This window comes from Stegostoma tigrinum, chromosome 42 (genome assembly GCF_030684315.1).
Source record: "Stegostoma tigrinum isolate sSteTig4 chromosome 42, sSteTig4.hap1, whole genome shotgun sequence".
Lineage (NCBI taxonomy): Eukaryota > Metazoa > Chordata > Chondrichthyes > Orectolobiformes > Stegostomatidae > Stegostoma > Stegostoma tigrinum.
Window position 1 is genome coordinate 9,697,216 of NC_081395.1, and position 22,187 is coordinate 9,719,402.

The 22,187-nt window shown below is 47.9% G+C and overlaps 1 protein-coding gene across 2 annotated transcripts in view; it reads left to right on the forward strand.

Annotated features, from left to right (window-relative positions):
• LOC125449256 (neurexin-2-like) overlaps positions 1-22,187 on the forward strand; it is a 1,112,849-nt gene that overhangs the window by 59,210 nt on the left and 1,031,452 nt on the right. The gene's annotated exons all lie outside the window — the stretch shown is intronic.

The window sequence follows — 22,187 nt, forward strand, 5'->3', positions numbered from 1 at the left end:
GTTTATGTGTGTGTGGGTGTGAGGCTGTGTGTTTATGAGTGTGTGTGGGTGTGAGGCTGTGTGTGTTTATGTGTGTGTGGGTGTCAGGATGTGTGTGTTTATGTGTGTGTGTGGGTGTGAGGCTGTGTGTGTTTATGTGTGTGTGGGTGTCAGGATGTGTGTGTTTATGTGTGTGTGTGGGTGTGAGGCTGTGTGTGTTTATGTGTGTGTGGGTGTCAGGATGTGTGTGTTTATGTGTGTGTGTGGGTGTGAGGCTGTGTGTGTTTATGTGTGTGTGTGGGTGTGAGGCTGTGTGTGTTTGTGTGTGTGTGGGTGGGAGGATGTGTGTGTTTATGTGTGTGTGTGGGTGTCAGGCTGTGTGTGTTTATGTGTGTGTGTGGGTGTGAGGCTGTGTGTGTTTATGTGTGTGTGGGTTTCAGGATGTGTGTGTTTATGTGTGTGTGTGTGGGTGTGAGGCTGTGTGTGTTTATGTGTGTGTGGGTGTCAGGATGTGTGTGTTTATGTGTGTGTCTGGGTGTGAGGCTGTGTGTGTTTATGTGTGGGTATGGGTGTGAGGCTGTGTGTGTTTATGTGTGTGTGGGCGTCAGGATGTGTGTGTTTATGTGTGTGCGTGGGTGTGAGGCTGTGTCTGTTTATGTGTGTGTGGGTGTCAGGATGTGTGTGTTTATGTGTGTGTGTGGGTGTGAGGCTGTGTGTGTTTATGTGTGTGTGTGGGTGTCAGGCTGTGTGTGTTTGTGTGTGTGTGGGTGGGAGGATGTGTGTGTTTATGTGTGTGTGTGGGTGTCAGGCTGTGTGTGTTTATGTGTGTGTGTGGGTGTGAGGCTGTGTGTGTTTATGTGTGTGTGGGTTTCAGGATGTGTGTGTTTATGTGTGTGTGTGGGTGTGAGGCTGTGTGTGTTTATGTGTGTGTGGGTGTCAGGATGTGTGTGTTTATGTGTGTGTCTGGGTGTGAGGCTGTGTGTGTTTATGTGTGGGTATGGGTGTGAGGCTGTGTGTGTTTATGTGTGTGTGGGCGTCAGGATGTGTGTGTTTATGTGTGTGCGTGGGTGTGAGGCTGTGTCTGTTTATGTGTGTGTGGGTGTCAGGATGTGTGTGTTTATGTGTGTGTGTGGGTGTGAGGCTGTGTGTGTTTATGTGTGTGTGTGGGTGTCAGGCTGTGTGTGTTTGTCTGTGTGTGTGGGTGTGAGGCTGTGTGTTTATGTGTGTGTATGAGTGTGAGGCTGTGTGTGTTTATGTGTGTGTGGGTGTGAGGCTGTGTGTGTTTGTGTGTGTGGGTGTGAGGCTGTGTGTGTTTATGTGTGTGTGTGGGTGGGAGGCTGTGTGTTTATGTGTGTGTGTGGGTGTGAGGCTGTGCGTGTTTATGTGTGTGTGTGGGTGTGAGGCTGTATGTGTTTATGTGTGTGTATGAGTGTGAGGCTGTGTGTGTTTATGTGTGTTTGTGGGTGTGAGGCTGTGTGTGTTTATGTGTGTGTGTGGGTGTGAGGCTGTGTGTGTTTATGTGTGTGTATGAGTGTGAGGCTGTGTGTGTTTATGTGTGTGTGTGGGTGGGAGGCTGTGTGTGTTTATGTGTGTGTGTGGGTGTCAGGCTGTGTGTGTTTATGTGTGTATGTGGGTGTGAGGCTGTGTGTGTTTATGTGTGTGTGTGTGTGTGTGTGTGTGTGGGTGTGAGGCTGTGTGTTTATGTGTGTGTGTGGGTGGGAGGCTGTGTGTGTCTTTCTGTGTGTACTTGTGCATTTCTGTGTATGCTGTGTGTGTATGAATGTGAGTGTGTGTCTTTCTGTGCGTGCTTGTGTCTTCCTGGGTGTCAATGTGTATCTGTGTGTTTGTGAATTTTCCCTTTACTGTTTATGACGGATGGAGCTGGATAAACTGAACGTAATCCAAAGAGACCACACATCACCCATTACAGTCACAGTGAATAGAAGACTATACAATGTGATTGGCGAGGGAATTAAAGAGAGGGCCATCAGCAGGGGCAGCTTGAAGCCTTGTGGAGAATGGCGATGAATATATCTTCACAATGAGGGCTCTGTTGTTTCCAGCTAGTCGCACAGAGGCTGCGGTTGGGGTGAGGGGAGAGAAACGGTGAGTCTCTGTCAGTAGGGGTGGAGTTGTAGGGTTCTCAACTATCTGTACAGTCGTTCAGAGTAAGAAAGGAGGCCCTGAATCAGAGACTGACTTTGCCCTGTTGCTGCTTTGTCTGTGTCCGTGACCTGCCAAGAAGCAGACAGAATCTGACTGTGCCGTCACGCTCCAGGGATGTTGAAACTGTTGCCTGGTGACTGGGAGCGGGGTTGGAATTCTGATTGGCTAAGTGTAGCACTTGAGGGCTATGCCTTTCATTAAAAGGCTTCCTCAAATGACAAGCCTGAGTAGGCCTCATAACCTACAAATGACCGCCCCTGGTCCTTGGAAGAGTGTAGATACAATGATGTTTATTTTTCTGTTCATTCACAGGATTAGGGCATCGCTAGCTAGGCCAGCATTTATTGCCCCTCTCTAATTGCCGGAAGGCAGTTAAGAGGAAACTACATTTTGATTTGATTTACTACTGTCACATCTACCTAGTGAAAAGTTTTGTTTTTGCGTACAGTACAGGCCGATCATATCATAAGCAGTTCATTAGGGTAATGGAACAGAGCGAGGAATACAGTGTTACTGCTGCAGGGAAGGTCCACAAAGAGCGAGACCAACATTAAATTTAAAATTTGACAGGTCCATTCAGAAGAAGCTGTTCTTGAATCTGTTGGTCTGTGTGTTTAAGCTTTTGCACCTTCTGCCTGACGGAAGAGGTTCGAAGGGATTATGAGCGGGGTAGAAAGGGTCTTTGATGATGTTGGCTGCCTTCCCGAGGCAGGGGGAAGTGTAGATGGAGCCCGTGGATGGCAGGTTGGTGTGTGTGAAGTGCTGTGTTCATAATGGGCTGTGTTCATAACTCTCTGTAGTTTCTTACGGCCCTGGACAGAGCAATTGTCATCCCAAGCCGTAATGCATGAGGATAGATGGTGCGCCCATAAAAATTGTTTAGAGCCTTTATGGACTTGCTGAATTTCCTTAGCCTCCTGAGGAAGTAGGAGCATTGTTGTGCTTTGTTGACCATCACATTGACATGGATGGACCAGGATAGTCACTCCTAGAATCTCTTGACCATCTCCACCTCAGCACCATTGATGGTGACAGGGGTGTCCTCTCCACTCCGCTTCCTGAAGTCAGTGTCCAGCTCTTTCACATTGCTGTGGGTCAGGAGCCACATGTGGGCCAGACTAGGTAAGCATGGCAGTTTCCTTCCCTAAAGGACATTAATGAACCATTTGGGTTTTTCCCTATGCCCGATGATCGACATTGGATTCATGGTCATCACAAGATTCTTAATTCTGGATATTTATTCAATTTAAATTCCACCATGTGTGGTGGCATTCAAATTTCCCTCTGGGAAATTAGGGATGGACAGTCAATGCTACCTAGCCAGCGATGTGCTCATCCCATTAATGAATTAAAAAAAAAACCAGATCCCCTCAAGATTATCTGGATTAACAGTCCAGTGATGTTACCATTGGGCCATGGCCTCTCTCAAACTTATATTTGTGAGAGGGCTCTCACTCAGGATACAAAAGGCCTTTTACGACTAGCCAGACTTAATGCCTCGCCCAGAGGTGTGACATTTTAATGGCATTTCAATGCTTTTGACAGGTTTCCTCAAAACTTCGGTGGGAACAGTTGACAGTTCTCAACAGGGCCAAGATTCGGCTCTGGGTTTTATCCTCAGCGCTAGGCCAAGCTTTTTTTTTCATTTCAATTCTTCTGGAGGTGTGGGCAACCCTGACTAGGCCTGACATTTGTTGTTGCGCAGTCCAATGGTGTTATGTCTAGACTATTAATCCGGAAACTCAATGAATGTTCTGGGGATAGTAAGAACTGCCGTTGCTGAAGTCAGAGATAACACGGTGTGGAACTGGAGGACCACAATGGGCCAGGAGCAGGAAAGTTGGCATTTCAGGTCGGGACCTGTATTTGAATTCTGCCATGGCAGATGGTGGAATTTGGAATTCATTTTTAAAAATCCAGAATTAAGAATCTAATGGTGATTGTGAAACCATTGTGGATTGTTGGAAAAACTCAACTGGTTGACTAATGCCCTTCAGGGAAAGAAATCTGCCATCCTTACCTGGTCTGGTCCACATGTGACTCCAGACCCACAGCAGTGTGGTTGACTCTCATCTACCCTCTGGCCAATTAAGGATGGGGTAATGAAAGGTGGCCTAGCCTCATCTCGTGAATGGATGATGAAAAAAAATCCAAATGTTGCTATTTGGATTTAGATTTCAAATCAAATTCTGATGAGATTTGAACCCACGTTCCCAGGTCATTAAGTCTGTGGCCTTCGGATTACTTCCTTCCAGCTGTGTAAGCGATGTGCTAGAGTAGAGGGCAGCCACGGTCAATTGGAATTGCCCCCATTTTTCTTGTAACCTGAAAAATTGACACAAAGGACCAGTGAGGATGGGAGACAATCAAACCGTGTATTTTCCCATTTCGGGATTAGCACAAGGTTTGGCTTGGATGGTGAGTGAAAAGGGGTGAAATTTAATTCAGAGGGACCCCCCCTCCCCCCATACACACACACACAGACACAAACACACACACACACCAGGACACACACACACACACACACACACACACACACACACACACACGAGCTCGGTCCTTCATTCGCTGCTCCTTTGATGATGCTTTCAATTGCTCTTCCAACATCAGCTCATGGGATAACATTTCCGGCTCTGAATCGTCCCCTTCCTACTCTGTTTGGATTCCTGGGACCGGTCAGCCCAGTAATATCCACGATGCACCCACAGTTCCCACGGCTACATCTCCTCACTCTGCCTCCCAGATTCTTCATCTCCATTGGTTCCAGTGATGCTACCTCTCATCCAGCTGCTTTCAACATGGCCTCCTCAATCAAGCACTCCCCTCACTCTTCCGTCAACCCCCTCCTCCCCTTCCCACTGTGGTAGACAGGGTTCTCATCCATGTTTGACCCCTCTCGCGCACTAATTCCTTCCTCTCCCTCCCTCGATAGGTCTCCCCCTTGACCTTACTTTGTACTGTTCCCCACACTCCAAGGATCATCCTCCTCCATTTTCACCACCTCCAACAGGACACCAAAAACTTCTGCCCCCACCCCAAACCACTGTTGTGATCCACAGGGACCGTTCCCCCTCCATAACTCCCCAGTCCACTCCTCCATCACTCCCTAACACTTCCTCACTCCCTTCCATTCAATCGCAGAGGCTCTAGTATTTGCCCATTAGCCTTCCTCCATCATCACTGCCCAAGGCCCCAAAGGTAAGATTCTAGTCCATTCTCTTGCATTCGCTGCTCACAACACAGTCTCCTCTCTGTTGGTGAGACCAGATGCAGACAGGGTGACTGCATTACAGAACACCTCCCCTCTGTCTGTAGGAATGACCCCGTCCTTCCAGGTGCTTGCCATTTCAATAACCCACCTCACTCTCATGGTAATATTTCTGTCTTGGGCGGGCTACCATGTTCCAGTGAAACACAGTGCAAAGCCCTATTTTACACGTAGACAGTTCACAGTCTTCAACACTTAACATCCAGTTCAAGAACTTCAGAGCTGCTCTTTGATTACACTCCCTATCAACTAATACCTTCCTGTCTTAGACCACAGCCCCCTTTCCAAGTGGCTTGCTTGTATAGGTTTGCCCTGAACAGGAATGATCCATTTGCCACTTGCACAACCAGAAACACCTATTTGGCATCTTTTCCATTCCTGAACTACCATTTACACTCCCTTTGTCCTTTGCTATAGGCACCCTCACTATCCATTGGGCATAAAAGCCATCATTTCCTGTCCCTTTCAGCTCTGAAAAAGGGTGTGATAAGACTTGAAGTGTTAACAGCGTTTCTGTCTCCCTCGATGCGATTGGATCTGCTGGGTTTCACATCTCTGGGCACTATGGGACAATTTAGCATGGCCAATCCACCCTAACCCGCACATCCCTGGGCACTATGGGACAATTTAGCATGGCCAATCCACCCTAACCTGCACATCCCTGGGCACTATGGGACAATTTAGCACGGCCAATCTACCCTAACCTGCACATCCTTGGACACTATGGGACAATTTAGCACGGCCAACCCACCCTAACCTGCACATCCCTGGGCACTATGGGACAATTTAGCACTGCCAATCCACCCTAACCCGCACATCCCTGGACACTATGGGACAATTTAGCACGGCCAACCCACCTTAACCTGCACATCCCTGGGCACTATGGGACAATTTAGCACGGCCAACCTACCTTAACCTGCACATCCCTGGGCACTATGGGACAATTTAGCACGGCCAATCCACCCTAACCTGCACATCCCTGGGCACTATGGGACAATTTAGCACGGCCAATCCACCCTAACCCGCACATCCCTGGACACTATGGGACAATTTAGCACGGCCAATCCACCCTAACCCGCACATCCCTGGGCACTATGGGACAATTTAGCACGGCCAATCCACCCTAACCCGCACATCCCTGGACACTATGGGACAATTTAGCACGGCCAATCCACCCTAACCCGCACATCCCTGGACACTATGGGACAATTTAGCACGGCCAACCCACCTTAACCTGCACATCCCTGGGCACTATGAGACAATTTAGCACGGCCAACCTACCTTAACCTGCACATCCCTGGGCACTATGGGACAATTTAGCACGGCCAATCCACCATAGACTGCACATCCCTGGGCACGATGGGGGTAGAGGGTCTTGAGTCGTTCAGAGATTGACGCTATTAGGTCTCATGGGAAAATGGGTCTGTTGAGGTTTGGAGAAGTGTTGGAGGGTCAGTACTGAGGGAGTGCTGTGCTGTTGGAGGGTCAGTACTGACGGTGCTCTGCATTGTCAGAGGGTCATACTCAGGGAGTGCTGCAGTTTTGGAGGGTCAGTACTGAGGGAGTGCCATTCTGTCGGGGGTCAGTACTGAGCGAGTGCCGCACTGTTGGAGGGTCAAAACTGAGGGCGTGCCACAGTTTTGGGGGGTCAGTACTGAGGGAGTGCTGCACTGTCAGAGGCTCAGTACTGAGGAAGTGCTGCGCTATCGAAGGGTCATTCCAGAGGGAGTGCTGCACTGTTGGAGGCATCTAACCTGTCCAGTCCTGTTGAAATTTATCAGTTTCTATCTGCTGCTCCCCTCAATTCTAAGAAAAACTCCAGCGAGTATCGTCCTAACTGATCCAGTCTCTCTTCATTCATCAGTCCTGCCATCCCAGGAATCAGGCTGGTAAAACTTTGCTGCACTCCCTCCATCGCCAGAACACCCTTTCTCAGATAAGCAGACCCCAAACTGCACACAGTGCTCCAGGGGGTGGCCACACCAAGGCCCCTGTACAATGGCAGCAAGACATCCCTATTCCTGTACTCGAATCCTCTTGCGACAAAGGCCAACACACCATTGGCCTTTTTCACTGTCTGCTGTCCCTGCAATGTTTACTTTCTGCTTGTATGGGGAGATACAGATTACAGCTTAGATGGCAGTCAGAGTCTTTGAGAACCAGGGGTTTGAGATATAATTGTCTTGTGTTTTAACAAAGAGGGATGTCTGTAGGGGCGAGGATGTAATTACAGTTGTAAAGTGTTTGCCTTGACTGTTCCCAATAAAAGATTTATAATGGAAAAGTAGTTAGCTGGCTATGTGCATAGATGTAAAATCGCTAGTATGTGGCGCCTAGATTAATTGGCTTTGAGAAGGTATTTGAATGCGTAGCACTGCAGAGAGTCAAAGCAGAGACCTTGAATATAACACATCAGTGACACTCAATCCTGGACAGAAATTTTGACAGAAAATGTCATTTTGAAAAAATGGTTGGCTGACCTTTTCAGAATCGCTACAGTTTGATGGGGGACAATGCAAAGGAAGCTTTACTCCATATCTAACCCCGTGCGGTCTCTGTCCTGGGTGTGTTTGATAGTGGACAATGTAGAGGAGCTTTACTTTCAGTTGCAAAGAATTGGCAATGGAAATCTGCTCACCTCCACATGACTCCAGCACGCTCCACCATGATGGGCATGGCCCCTCATCATCCTATGATGACATGAGCGATACTGTCAGGTCCAGGGGGGCAGTGCAGGGGATAACCTGTGCATGCCCAAACTGTTGTTGCCTCAAGGCACCAGACCCTCTGAACTCTTGAAAGCATGCCCAAGAACAAGAGGATGTTACAGGGGTTGGGGTGGCTACCCCAAGGCAACTGTGCATGTGATAAGGCTTCAGTTGCTATCTGACAGGGAGCAGGCAGCAGATCTGCCCAGCTGCCATCCGGTAAGGCATTCCACTGGAGGCTGGCATCGTCGGTGAAGAGGGAAGGGCGATAATTGTTAATGGCCTGGCTGTGTGGACAGTAGGCAGTGGTGATCCCTGGAAGTGGGTAACAGTACCGAACTTGAAGGAGGCTGCACTGTTGGAAGGGTGAGCGGCAATTGGCATTTCGTGGCAGGGAAAAAAGCTTTAGAAGCCCCTGGCGCCAAAAGCAGCAAACATGATTACATGGTGAGCAGGATATGATTAAGATACGTGCAGCAGGAATATGATAACAGAGGAGGCTTTCCTTGATGAAAATGCTCCCATGTCTCACCTCTAAACTGTTGCACTCATTTCGTTTTTTATTCATGCTGCTTTTTGGCAGACATTTGCCCTTTAGTTCACCTTCACACGTGCATTTTGCCCACCCTTCTATTAATTTTGACGCCAAGGCACTGATGGCTTTGCCCTTCCGTTCTCTCTCTCGGGTCCCTCAATGTGGGGAGTCTTCCAGCACTCCAGTCCTGAGTCTTTCATGGAAATGATTGCACTCTGCTATTTTGTGAGCAACCACCTCAAGAGTTCCCCTGTGGGATGGGCTTTCTTCTTGATGTTCTCAAACATTTGCTTGCATTTGTTCTCATTGAGGAGTTGTTGAGGCCTCTTACTCTTCCAAATAGTCCCACCTCACTCAAAGTCAATTAACCTTCTCCAGGGTCAATCTAATGAACCTTTGCTAGACTATATATCCAGATACATTGCTCGTTTTCTGGGAACCTGGGTCTGAATGTCACCATGGCAGATGTTGGACTTAGAGGCGGCACGGTGGCTCAGTGGTTAGCACAGCTGCCTCACAGTACCAGGACCTGGATTTGATCCCACCCTCCGGTGGCTGTCTGTGTGGAGTTTGCATATTCTGTCCGGGTTTCCTCCGGGTGCTCTGGCTCTCTCCCACAGGAACCTCAGCACCATTCAAGAATACGTTATCCGCATGAACCCAACAAAAGAATCATTCACTGTCTCCACCCCGGTACATTCAGGCATCACTGGATGCTACCTGCAAGGTGAATTGTAATAACGCTCCCAACAAGCTGTTGATATCTATCAACTGGAATGGGAAGGGACGACAGTGCGTACCTGCTGCGAGTTTCACTGCAGTAAGGGTAGCACAGGGGTTAGCGCTGCTGCCCCACTGTACTAGGGACCCGGGTTCAATTCCACCCCGTGACTGTGTGTGCGGAGTTTGCACCTTCTCCCTGTGTCTGTGTGGGGGTCCTTCCGGGTGCTCTGGTTTCCTCCCACAGAACAAAGATGTGCATGTTAGGGTGGGTTGGCCGTGCTAAGTTACCCCATCGTGCCCAGGGATGTGCAGGCGACGGTGGATTGGCCATGCTAAATTGTCCCATAGTGCCCGGGAATGTGCTGGTTAGGGTGAATTGGGCCGTGCTAAATTGTCCCATCATGCCCAGGGATGTGCGGGTTAGGGTGGATTACCTATGCAGAATTGCAGGGTTAGGGGGTGGATCTGAGTTGGGGTGCTGTCCGGAAGTTTAGTCTGGTCTCGATGGGCTGGAGGGCATGGTCCCACATTTGAATTCAATAAAGATCTAGAATGAAGAGTCCCCTGATGACCGTGAAGCAATTGTCAAATGCCCTTTAGGAAGGAAATCTGCCATCCTTACCTGGCCTGGGCCTACATGTGACCCCAGACCCACAGCCAGCAATGTGATTGATCTTAACTACCATCTGGACAAAAAGTACTGGCTCAGCCGGTGATAACCTCATTCTATGAGCGAATTTAAAAAAAGACTGGTACTCCTCACAGGAGCGTTATCAAAGAAAATCTGCTTCTGGTCCACAGTTGTTGACATGGTGTGCCAGCACAGAGGGCAAATAGGCCAAGGGTCATGCCAAGCTGAAGGCCCAGGTACCAATGGTTGTTCATGCGAGAATTGGGAATTGTGCAAAAAGATTGGAGCTGGAGGAAGAAAATGGGATGGGAGAGAGCTTGTGTGAAGCAGGAGTGCCAGTACCAGGGCAGGTGGGCTGAATGGACTGTTCCTGCCCTGTGAACGCTGTGTCAGGCTCCTAGACTGCAACAGTTTGAGAAGCCGCCTTCTCAAGGTCAGTTAGAGATCGGCAATTAATGTTGCGCACGACCAGTTACATTCATGTCCTGTGAAAAATAAACAAATTAATGCCTTTTAATGCTGCAACTAAGCAGGTGAAAGGAAATGAGAATTTACTATTAGTTTAAAAGATTATTGGAGAAAAGCAGAGTGAACACTGAGGTTACTTTTATTATGAGAGGCACCTTACCCCTGTTTTGGACCATATAAAGTCTTCAAGGCATGTAAAATCCCTCATTTATGTCAGAGAAACCTTTGAAATTCTAACAGTACTAGACAGGGTCAATACAGGAAGCATATTGCCGATGACCCGGGAGGTCCAGAACCAGTGTGCCATGATCTAATGATTACAGGGTGGGCCATTTAGGACTGAGATGAGGAGAAATGTCTTCACCCAGAGAGTGGGGAGCCTCTGGAATTCTCCGCCACAGAAAGTGGTTGAGGCTGAAACATTGAATTTTTTCAGGGAAGAGTTGGATGTCGTTCTTGGGGCTAAAGGGATCCAAAGGGTATTGGGAGAGAAAACAGGAACAAGGGACTGAGTTGGATGATCAGCTGTGATCCTGTTGAAAGGCTTGAAGGACTGAATGGCCTGCTTCTGTTCCTATTTTCTATCTTTCTGTCTTGATTCTGGATTATTCGTAAAAGCTGATTTAAGAGTCAAAAGCTAATCTTAAATTTGGTGAACATATAACTTTAGGCAATATTAAGGGTTATATAAGCAGTCAGACATTCGACACGGACCTATAGAATCCTTACAGTGTGCAAGCAGGCTGTTCTGTCCATTTAGTTGCACCACCCCTCCAAAGAGCATCCCACCCTTTTGAGGCAGTCACACCCCTTGGATTAACTACCTTGAATTCAGGGGTAGGAGGATGTGACTACGAGCGAGGCAAGTACAGGGATCCAAAATGTAATGCTGAAGGAACCTCAGTCCTTGGCTGAGAGGTTTGTAATCCTTCTTCCCTATGTGGATGAGAACAGGAGGATGAGCAAACTCACCAAAGCACCATGATACAGGGAATCACTCAAGAGGGGGAGAAAAAATATCAGGGAAAGGGTGGTGAGGGGAATAGACCCTGTTCTCTGTGGCCAGGATTGCGAGTCCCTAAGGCTGTGTTGCTTGCTGGTGACCAGGTTCAGCATATCTCATCAGGGCTGCAGGGGAAGTTGGAGTGGAGGAGAAAGATCCAGTTGTGGTGGTTCATGTAGGAACCAACGATGTCGATAAAAAGAGGAAAGGGCTCTGCTGACGGAGTATAATTGGCCAGGGACTATATTAAAATGTAGAAGCAAAAAGATAATCTCTGGGGTGCTGTGTGAACCACAAGCTAATTGGCACAGGGTCACCAGGATTTAAGAGGTAAACATGTGGCTCAAAGATTGGTGTGGGGGAAAGGAGTTTGAGTTCACAGGACATTGGCAACAGGGTTGGGGAAGGAGGGAGCTGTTCCACCTGAACCGCGTGGGAACCAGAGTACTGGTGAGCCACTTAACTAGGTTGTGGATAGGGGCTCAAACTATAGAGTTTGGTTTAAACTACTGATGCTTTTGTCAAGGGGAGGTCATACCTGACAAATCTTTGAGGAGGAGAACCAGAAGATGTGATCTGTTTGGAATTCCAGAAGGCCTATGAAAAGCTGCTGCACACACAAGAGGCTGCTAAACAAGATAAGAGCCCATGGTGTTAGGGGCAAGATACTGGCAAGGAGAGAGGATTGGTCGACTAGCAGAAGGCAGGGAGTGGGGGTAAAGGTGTCTTTTTTAGATTGACATCCAGTGACTAGTGGAATTCTGCAGGGGTCCCTTTTGAGATCAAAGCTATTCATATTATACATGAATGAATCTGGACAAAGGAACTGAGGGCATTGTTGTTAAATTTGCAGATGATGCAAAGGTAAGTGGAGCGATTTGCAGTGTTGAGGAAGTGAGAAGGCTGCAGATGGATTTGGACATGCTAGTTGAGTGGGTCAAGAAGTGGCAGATGGAATACAATCCGGGAAAGTGTGAGGTCATGCACTTTGATAGGAATAATTGAGGCACAGACTATTTTCTAATGGGAAAGGCTTTGGACATTTGAAGCACAAAGGGACTCAGGAGTCCTAGTTCAAAATTTTCTTAAGATTAACATGCAGTTTCTATTGGCATTTGGGGAGACAAATGCAATGTTAGCATTTATATCAAGAGAGCTGGAATACAAGAGCAGAAATGTGTTGCTGAGGCTGTATAAGGCTGTGGTCAGACCGCATTTAGAATATTATGAGCAGTTCTGGACCCGTATCTAAGGAAGGATGTGCCAGCCGTGGAGGGGGTCCCGAGGAGGTTTACAAGAATGATCCCAGGGATGGAGGGCTTGTCATTTGAGGAACAGTTGAGGACACTGGCTCTGTACTCGATGGAGTTTAGAGAGAATGGGGGATGGGGGAGGGCACCTGATTGAAACTTACAGAATACTGAGAGGCCTGGATGGAGTGGATGTGGAGAAGATGTTTCCATGAGCAGTAGAGACTAGGACCTGAGGGCACAGCCTCAGAAGGAAAGGACAACCCTTTAGAACAGAGTTGAGGAGGAATTTCTTCAGCCAAAGGGTGGTGAATCTGTGGAACTCATTGCTGCCGAGGGCTGTGGAGACCAAGTCATTGAGAGCCTTTAAGACAGAAATAGATTGGTTCTTGGTAGGGAAGGGAATCAAGGGTTACTGGAGAAAGAGGTTAAGAAACATATTGAAAACATGATGGAATGGTAGAGCAGAATTGATGGGCTGAATGGTCTGATTCTGCTCCTATATCATATGGTCTTCCCACCAGTCAAAGTGGGAAAATTCCTCAAGCATCTACCCTGTTGAGCCCTGTAACCATTTTGCAGCATTCTTTGAGATCACCTCTCATTTTCTAAAGTGTGGTGAGTGCAGGTGCAGTCTCTCATCAGTTCCAGTGTGCCTGGAACCAATCTGGTGAATCTCTGCTGCTCTTCTTCTACGGCAAGTATCTAGTTCCTTAGATACGGGGAGCAGAACTGTGCACAGTACTCCAGGTGCAGTCTCAATAAGCTTCTGTACAACTGCTGCAAAACTTATTACACAAACACTCTTGCGATGAAGACCACCATAACCTTGGCCCATCGTCATGGCTTGCTGCACCTACATGTTAGCTTTCGGTGGCTCTTAAATTTGCACACCCAGGTTAGGACCCCTAATGATGTAGTAATCATCTGTCATACATCCTCTGTACTTCCCCTTCCACAGTGAAAGCATTCTCAGCCTCTCCAAGATAATAAAGTGTAGAGCTGGATGAACACAGCATGCCAAGCAGTATCTCAGGAGCACAAAAGCTGACGTTTCGGGCCTAGACCCTTCATCAGAGAGGGGGATGGGGAGAGGGTTCTGGAATAAATAGGGAGAGAGGGGGAGGCGGACTGAAGATGGAGAGAAAAGAAGATAGGTAGAGAGGAGAGTATAGGTGAGGAGGTAGGGAGGGGATAGGTCAGTCCAGGGAAGATGGACAGGTCAAGGAGGTGGGATGAGGTTAGTAGGTAGGAAATGGAGGTGCGGCTTGGGGTGGGAGGAACGGATGGGTGAGAGGAAGAACAGGTTTGGGAGGTGGGGACAGGCTGGGCTGGTTTTGGGATGCAGTGGGGGGAGGGGAAGAGCTGGGCTGGTTTTGGGATGCAGTGGGGGAAGGGGAGATTTTGAAGCTGGTGAAGTCCACATTGATACCATTGGGCTGCAGGGTTCTCAAGCGGAATATGAGTTGCTGTTCCTGCAACCTTTGGGTGGCATCATTGTGGCACTGCAGGAGGCCCATGATGGACATGTCATCTAAAGAATGGGAGGGGGAGTGGAAATGGTTCGCGACTGGGAGGTGCAGTTGTTTATCGCAAACCGAGCGGAGGTGTTCTGCAAAGCGGCCCCCAAGCCTCCGCTTGGTTTCCCCAATGTAGAGGAAGCCACACCGGGTACAATAGATACAGTATACCACATTGGCAGATGTGCGGGTGAACATCTGCTTAATGTGGAAAGTCATCTTGGGGCCTGGGATAGGGGTGAGGGAGGAGGTGTGGGGGCAAGTGTAGCATTTCCTGCGGTTGCAGGGGAAGGTGTCGGGTGTGGTGGGGTTGGAGGGCAGTGTGGAGCGAACAAGGGAGTCACGGAGAGAGTGGTCTCTCCGGAAAGCAGACAGGGGAGGGGATGGAAAAATGTCTTGGGTGGTGGGGTCGGATTGTAGATGGCGGATTTCTTGGATTCTCCAGCATCTGCAGTTCCCATTATCACCTCAACCTCTCCAACCTATTTTTGTCTCTGGGGTTTCTCATTCCTGGAACCCTTCACATGACTGTACAGACTTTGCAGTTTCCCCTCACCTTCAGACAGGAGGCCACAGCCTCACTGTTTATTTTCAGTCTCTCATGGGAATGCGGGTGTCAGTGGCCGAGCCCAGCATTTATTGCCCCGTCCCTAACGCCCCCTTGAGAAGGTGGTGGGAAACTGCCTTCTTGAACTGCTGTAGGCCGTGTGCTGTGGGGAGACCCACGATGCCCCTCAGGGAGAGAATTCCAGGATTCCAACCCAGTGATACTGAAGGAACGGCCGACATATTTCCCAGTCGGGATGGGGAGTGGCTCGGAGGGGAACTTGCAGGGGGTGGTGTTCCCATATATCTGCTGCCCTTGACCTTCTGGATGGAAGTTGTCATACAGTTACAGTTATAGGGCGGCACGGTGGCTCAGTGGTTAGCACTGCAGCCTCACAGCGCCAGGGACCTGGGTTCAATTCCAGCCTCAGGCGACTGTCTGTGTGGAGTTTGCACATTCTCCCCGTGTCTGCGTGGGTTTCCTCCGGGTGCTTCGGTTTCCTCCCACAGTCCAAAGATGTGCAGGCTAGGTGGATTGGCCATGCTAAATTACCCAGAGTGCCCAGGGATGTGTATGTTAAGCGGGTTAGCCATGGGAAATGCAAGGTGATAGAGTGGGGTGGGGGAGGCTTGAGTCTGGGTGGGATGCTATTCACAGAGTCAGTGTGGACTAGTTGGGCCGAATGGCCTGTTTCTGCACTGCAGGGATTCTAGTCATAGAATCATAGACTTGTACAATATGGAAACAGACACTTTGGTCCAACTTGTCCAGGCTAACTTGAATTCCTCAATTTATTCAGTCCCATTTGCCAGCATTCAGCCCCTATCCCTCTAAACCCTTCCTATCCATGTCCCCATCCAGATGCCTTTTAAATGCTGTAACTGTACCAGCCTCCACCACTTCCTCTGGCAGCTCATTCCATACACACACCACCCTCTGTGGGAAAAAGTTGCCCCTTCGATTCCTTTTATATCGTTTCCCTCTCACCTTAAACCTATGCCCCTCTAGTTTTGGATCCCCTACCCCATGGAAAAGACCTTGGCTATTTCACCGTATCCATGCCCCTCATGATTACATAAACCTCTACAAGGTCAGCCCTCAGCCTCCAACACTCCAATGAGAAATAGCCCCAGCCTATTCACCCTCTCTCTATGGCTCCAATCCTAGCAACATCCTTGTCAATCTTTTCTGAACCCTTGCAAGTTTCACAACATATTTCCTGAAGCAGGGAGACCAAAATTGAATGCAGTATTCTAAAAGTGACCCTAACCAATGCCCTGTACAGCCGCAACGTGACCCTCCCAACCCCTACACTCAATGCACTGACCAATAAAGGCCAGCGTCCCAAACACCTTCCTCACTAACGTGTCTACCTGCAACTTCATTTTAAGGGAATTTTGAACCTGCGCCTATAGGTCTCTCTGTTTGCTAACAATCCCCAGGCTCTTAAAAACTGAACGAATTGCGGAGTCAGGAACGAAAACAGAAGTTGCTGGAAAAGCTCAGCAGGCCTGGCAGCGTCTGTGAAGAAAATATCAGTTAACTTTTCTGGTCTGGTGACTCTTACTCACAACTGATGGTAGCTGGAAAATCGTTGGTTTATATGCAGAAAATAGGGAGGGGGTTGGGGTTCGGGAGTAAATGATAGAATAAAGGATAGAGCCTGAAGAGAGAGAAGAGCAGTTGGAAAGACAAAAGAATTGATAACAACTTTGTCTATCCAACTGCTCTTCTCTCTCTTCGGGCTGTATCCTATCATTTACTCCCTACCCCCACCCCACTGCCCTCCCTATTTTCTGCAAATAAACCGACATTTTCCCAGCTACCAACAGTTCTGCGGAAGGGTCACTAGACCCCAAAACATTAACTCTGATCTTTTTCTTCACAGACCTGCTGAGCTTTTCCAGCAACGTATGTTTTTACTCTCCAGAGCCCTATTAATAACTTTGTAATTGAAGCCCTGGGTTGCCTTTCCAATGTGCAACACCTTACATTTGTCTAAATTTAACTCCATCTGGCACTCCTCTGCCCATCTGATCAAGGTCCCTTTGTACTCTGTGATAACCTTCTTCACTTTCCCAGGCACCTCCAATTTCCTACCCATCGACAGGATGTGGGGGTCATTTATTGCCTATCCCGAATTGCCCTGGAGAAGGTGGTGGTATTGCACACAGTACTCCATTTTTGGCCTAACCTCTGTTATATACAGCAACCACATAGAAACAAAGAACCCCTACAGTGTGGGAGCAGGGCATTCAGCCCATTGAGTCTGCACCAACCCTCTGGATCCTGCCCCTTACTGTATCCCTGTAACCCCATAACCCCATATCTGCTGCAGTAATCCACCTAACCTGCACATCCCTGAACACTGCAGACAATTTCTGCACGACCAATCCACTCTAACCTGCACATCTTTGGATATAACATCCTTGCTCTTTTGCAATTGTTGCTGTGTTCAAGCATGTCCCCCTCTATCAAAAGATTTGGGTTTTCAGCAAAGATCTGCGACCCCAAGTATAAATTAGTTGGCTCCTTCCATGCCTCATCTCATAAAGTGCCATGTGGGGGGACTGTAGTTAGCGCTGCTGCCTTAAGGCGCCAGGGACCCAGGTTCGATTCCACCCTCGGGTGACTGTCTGTGTGAAGTTTGCATCTTCTCCCCGTGTCTGTATGGGGTTCCCAATATGGATCTTCCCAAATGATGCCAGTTAGTGCCACAACAGTGAGGTGAATTTGTTTGTTAACAGACTCTGGGAGTGTTGGCGAAACGCAGTGGGCCTGGCAGCATCTGCGGAGAGAGAAACAGAGTTAACGTTTCGAGTCCTCTTCTTCAGAGCAGTTCGTGGAATGGTCAAACCAGACTGGAAACATTAGCTGTTGTGTTTTTCTCTCTCCTCAGATGCTGACTGACCTGCAGTATTCAACGCGTTTGTTTCAGATACCCAGCATTCTGCTTTGATTTGATGATTTTGTATGCTGCCGAGCCTGTTACAGCCTGACATAAACAGCCACATCTAAATGCAGGGCTAGGAGTTTTATTTCATTATTGTAGCTGGTAAAGCTTAGCAATTATTGGTCAACATTTATCACCCGTCCTTAATTGCCCCCTTGGGAAGGTGCTGGGGGAGCTGCCTTCTTGAGCCGCTGCAGTCCGTGTGCTGTGGGTTGACCCACGATGCCCCTTAGGGAGTGAATTCCAGGATTGTGACCCAGTGACACTGAAGGAACGGCCGATATATTTCCCATTCGGGATGGGGAGGGGCTCGGAGGGGATCTTGCAGGGGGTGGCGTTCCCATGTATCTGCTGCCCCTTATCCTTCTGGATGGAAGTGGTTGTGGGTTTGGAAGGTGCTATCTAACGAGCATTGGTGAGTTTCTGCAGTGCGACTTGTAGATTCTTTTAGTTGGTAGAGGACCTGGGTGAGTTGGGAGCTTTGATGTGTTTGAATCATAAAGTCGCTACAGTATGAAAGGCAGCCTTTTGACCTATTGAGTTCACACCAACCCTTCCAAAGAGAATCCCACCCAGACCCTCCTCCCTACCCTATCCCTATAATGCTGCATTTCCTATCTAATCTACCTAGTCTGCACACCCCTGGGCACTATGGGGCCATGTAGCACGGCCAATCCACTCTAACCTGCACATCCCTGCACACTATGGGACAATTTAGCATGGCCAATCCACCCTAACCCACACATTCCTGGGCACTATGGGACAATTTAGCACAGCCAATCCACCCTAACCTGCACATCCCTGGGCACTATGGGACAATTTAGCACGGCCAATCCACCCTAACCTGCACATCCCTGGGCACTATGGGACAATTTAGCACGGCCAATCCACCCGAACCTGCACATCCCTGGGCACTATGGGACAATTTAGCACGGCCAATCCACCCTAACCCGCACATCCCTGGGCACTATGGGACAATTTAGCACGGCCAATCCACCCTAACCCACACATCCCTGGGCACTATGGGGCAATTTAGCACGGCCAATCCACCCTAACCTGCACATCTTTGGAATGTGGGAGGAAACCAGAGCACCGGAAGGGAACCCACCCAGACACTGGGAGAATGCGCAAATGCCCAAGAGTGGAATTGAAACCCAGGCCCCCTGGCACAGTGAGGCAGCAGTGTTAACCACTGAGCCACTGTCCTACCCTTACTGCAATACACCTTGCAGATTGTCTCGTAGCCTTCTAGTCAGTAGATGACACGGGTTAGTTGGGAGCATTGTTCCAATACATCTTGTAGAAGGCGTCTAGTAATGCCAGTGTGCACCAGGGGTGGAGGGAGTGAGGGTTCAAGTGGGTTACCTATTCTTGAATGGTGTTGAGGTTCCTGTAAATCTCGTGTCTTGGGTGAATGCAATAATGTGCTTCTAAATGGCTTGTCATTGCGTTCTGTCTTTGGCAATAATGCAACAAGTAAGTTTCTTCATTTGCATCGTCTGGGTATGATTTGGCTGATTGCACTGCTTAGCTAAGTTTCTTTACGAATTTGATTGATTGATTCATTGCTGTCACATGTACCGAGATACAGTGAAAAGTGTTATTTTGCGTGCTATCCAGGCAGATCGTACAGTATAAAGTGCTTCGGGCCGGCAGAACAGAGTGCAGAATGCAGTGTTACAGCTGCAGAGAAGGTGCAGAGAGAGAGAGAAAGAGCTCAGAACTAACATCTGATTTGCACTACCTGACATTTCTCATTGTTAAAGAGAAATCTATAACATTTTTGCAGTACAGAGACAGATTGACCTGTCTGGATTTGAAGGATATTCAGAACAGGAAGAGGAGTCTCCCTACTATGGGAAAGATTTTGTTAAAGTTGAAAATATTCAGAAAAGATTCACAAGGATGTTGGCAGAGTTGGAGGGCTTGAGCGACGGGAGAGGCCAAACAGGCTGGGGATATTTTCCCTGGAGTGTTAGAGGCTGAGAAGAGATCGTATAGATGTTTATAAAATCATGAGGGGCATGGATAGGGTGAATGAACAAGGTCTTTTCCCAAGGGTAGGGGAGTCCAAAACCGGGGTCGGGGGGGGGGCATACATTTAAGTTGAGAGGGGAAAGATCTAAAAGGAACCTAAGAGGCAAGCTTTTCACACAGGGGGTGGTCCGTGTATGAAATGAGCTGTCAGAGGAAGTGGTGGAGGCTGGCGCAGTTACAACAGTTGAAAGACATCTGGATAGTTCCATGGATAGAAAGGGTTTAGAGGGAACAAAAGCAGAAATTGCTGGAAGAGATAACAAGGTGTAGAGCTAGACGAACACAGCAGGCCAAGCAGCATCAGAGGAGCAGGAAAGCTGACGTTTCGGATCTGGACCCTTCTTCAAGCAAAAATAAATCATTTTAAAACACTCCTGGGTGTTTCAAAGCATGAGAAGGTGATATGATTAAAAATTCATAAGATCTCAGGATTCGACAGCAGCTGTTCAGAGGATGTGTCCTCCAGTTGTGGGCAGGGAGTTGGGATCTAGAATGAGGAGACGCTGGTTTACTGATAAGCAATGTCTTTTTTAAGGCAGAGGTGAGGAGACCATCTGTCTCTCGAAGAGTCATTTAAATTTGGAATTCTCTCCTCCTGCAAGCACTGGATGACGATGCAATTGGGCAGATTTTTGACTGATGAGGGAGTCAAGGATTTGGGAGGATGGGCGAGGACTGAAATCATACCAGCCATGATCCGGAACAGGCTTAATGAGCCAAATAGCCTGGTCTTGCTCCTATTTCTTATGACAGTATGGTCAATATCTCAGTCCTTTCCCCATTCCTCTTGATAATGTCTCTGTTTCTTTACATGCATTTATATTCCTGGCTGGCTTTCTCTCATATTCTAATTTTTACACCCACCTTTCTTTGGTTTTATAAAACACTCCCAAACCTTACACATTTATTTTTCTTACAGTATTACACACTTCTTTTAATTTAGTCCTATCCTGAACTTCCTTTGCAAGCTACAGATAGACCTTTATTGCTGTCTTCTTTACTTTGCATCTGAATGCATTTTCGTTGCAAATTTTCAACTCTTTCTTTAAAAGTTTCCTGCTGTTTATTTACAGCCGCTGCTTTTAACCTTTTCATCCAATCAAAATTACCTGACTTACCTGTATAGCTGACTCCATGTAAGTTTGAGATTCTTGTTCACAATTGGGGTATGCCGCTTACAAATTTAATGTTGGCTTTAATTGTGTTATGATCACTATTGTCCATTGGATCTTTTATCATGAGAGAACCTTACATTTGTTGCACAGTAATAGCTTCACAATACTAGCCCTTGTTCTTCCTTAACTTCTTACCAGAATGGTCCAACTATGAGGGGAGTACAGGAGCAGAGGAGCCTCAGGGCTCACGTTTGTGATTCTCTGAAGGTAGCCAGGCAAATTGAAACAGTAATTGAGAAGACTTGGAGTAGGATCATTGGGGTTTTAAATAGAAGCATAGAGTGTAAAAACAAGGTAGTGATGCTACAAAAAAGGCAGAAGTTGCTGGTAAAGCTCAGTGGGTATGGCAGCATCTGTGAAGAAAAATCAGACTTAACGTCTCGGATCTGGTGGCCCTTCCTCAGAACTCCTTTGTAGTGATGTTACATCTCGACAAGCCTTTAGTCAAAGCACATTTGGAGTGTTGTGTTCAGTTCTGAATGATGTTAAAGGTCCTGTAGAGACTGCAAAGGAGATTTACTCAAATGATGGCAGGAATGAGAGATTGTAGATACATGAAGGATTAGGGAGATTGGGTTTACACTCCCTGGAGCAGAGAAGATTAAGAGATGACCTTATTGAGGTCTTCACAGGGCAAAGAAGGACATTCGGTTTCCACCAGAGGGTCACAATTTCCAGACTGTCAGTGAAAGAGCTAGGAGTGAGATGAGGTGAAACCTCTTTACCTCAGAGGGCAGTAGATGGGCTCCAAATCAATGTGTTTGTTGATGGAATGCCATGCTTCTAGGAACACATTGATTTGGAGCCCATCTACCACCGTCTGAGAAAAAAGAACAGGAAATGACATCATCAACGCAGGAAATAACATCACCAACCCAAGGAAACTTAACCAGATAAATAGAAAGTGGGACATAACACCAGCACTTCACCAGAGGCTCACTGATGATGTTACCTAGAATGGTGACGAAACGTCTGAAAACGAACCTTCCAGCTCAGCGAGCAAACTCACATCCAGAACCTCAACCTGAGCTACAAATCTTCTCAAAACTCGCTACCAAACAAATGCACCCAATTGAATTGGACCAGTGCATTTGAAGATTGAAGTGCCTCCACAAAAATTACTGAGCCTTAGTCGCCATACCCCAGTCCTTCCGTGTTTTGTTCTCTGCCCAATGACATAACTGCTATCGGGACTGATAAATGATTTCCTGCAGCATTTCCTGA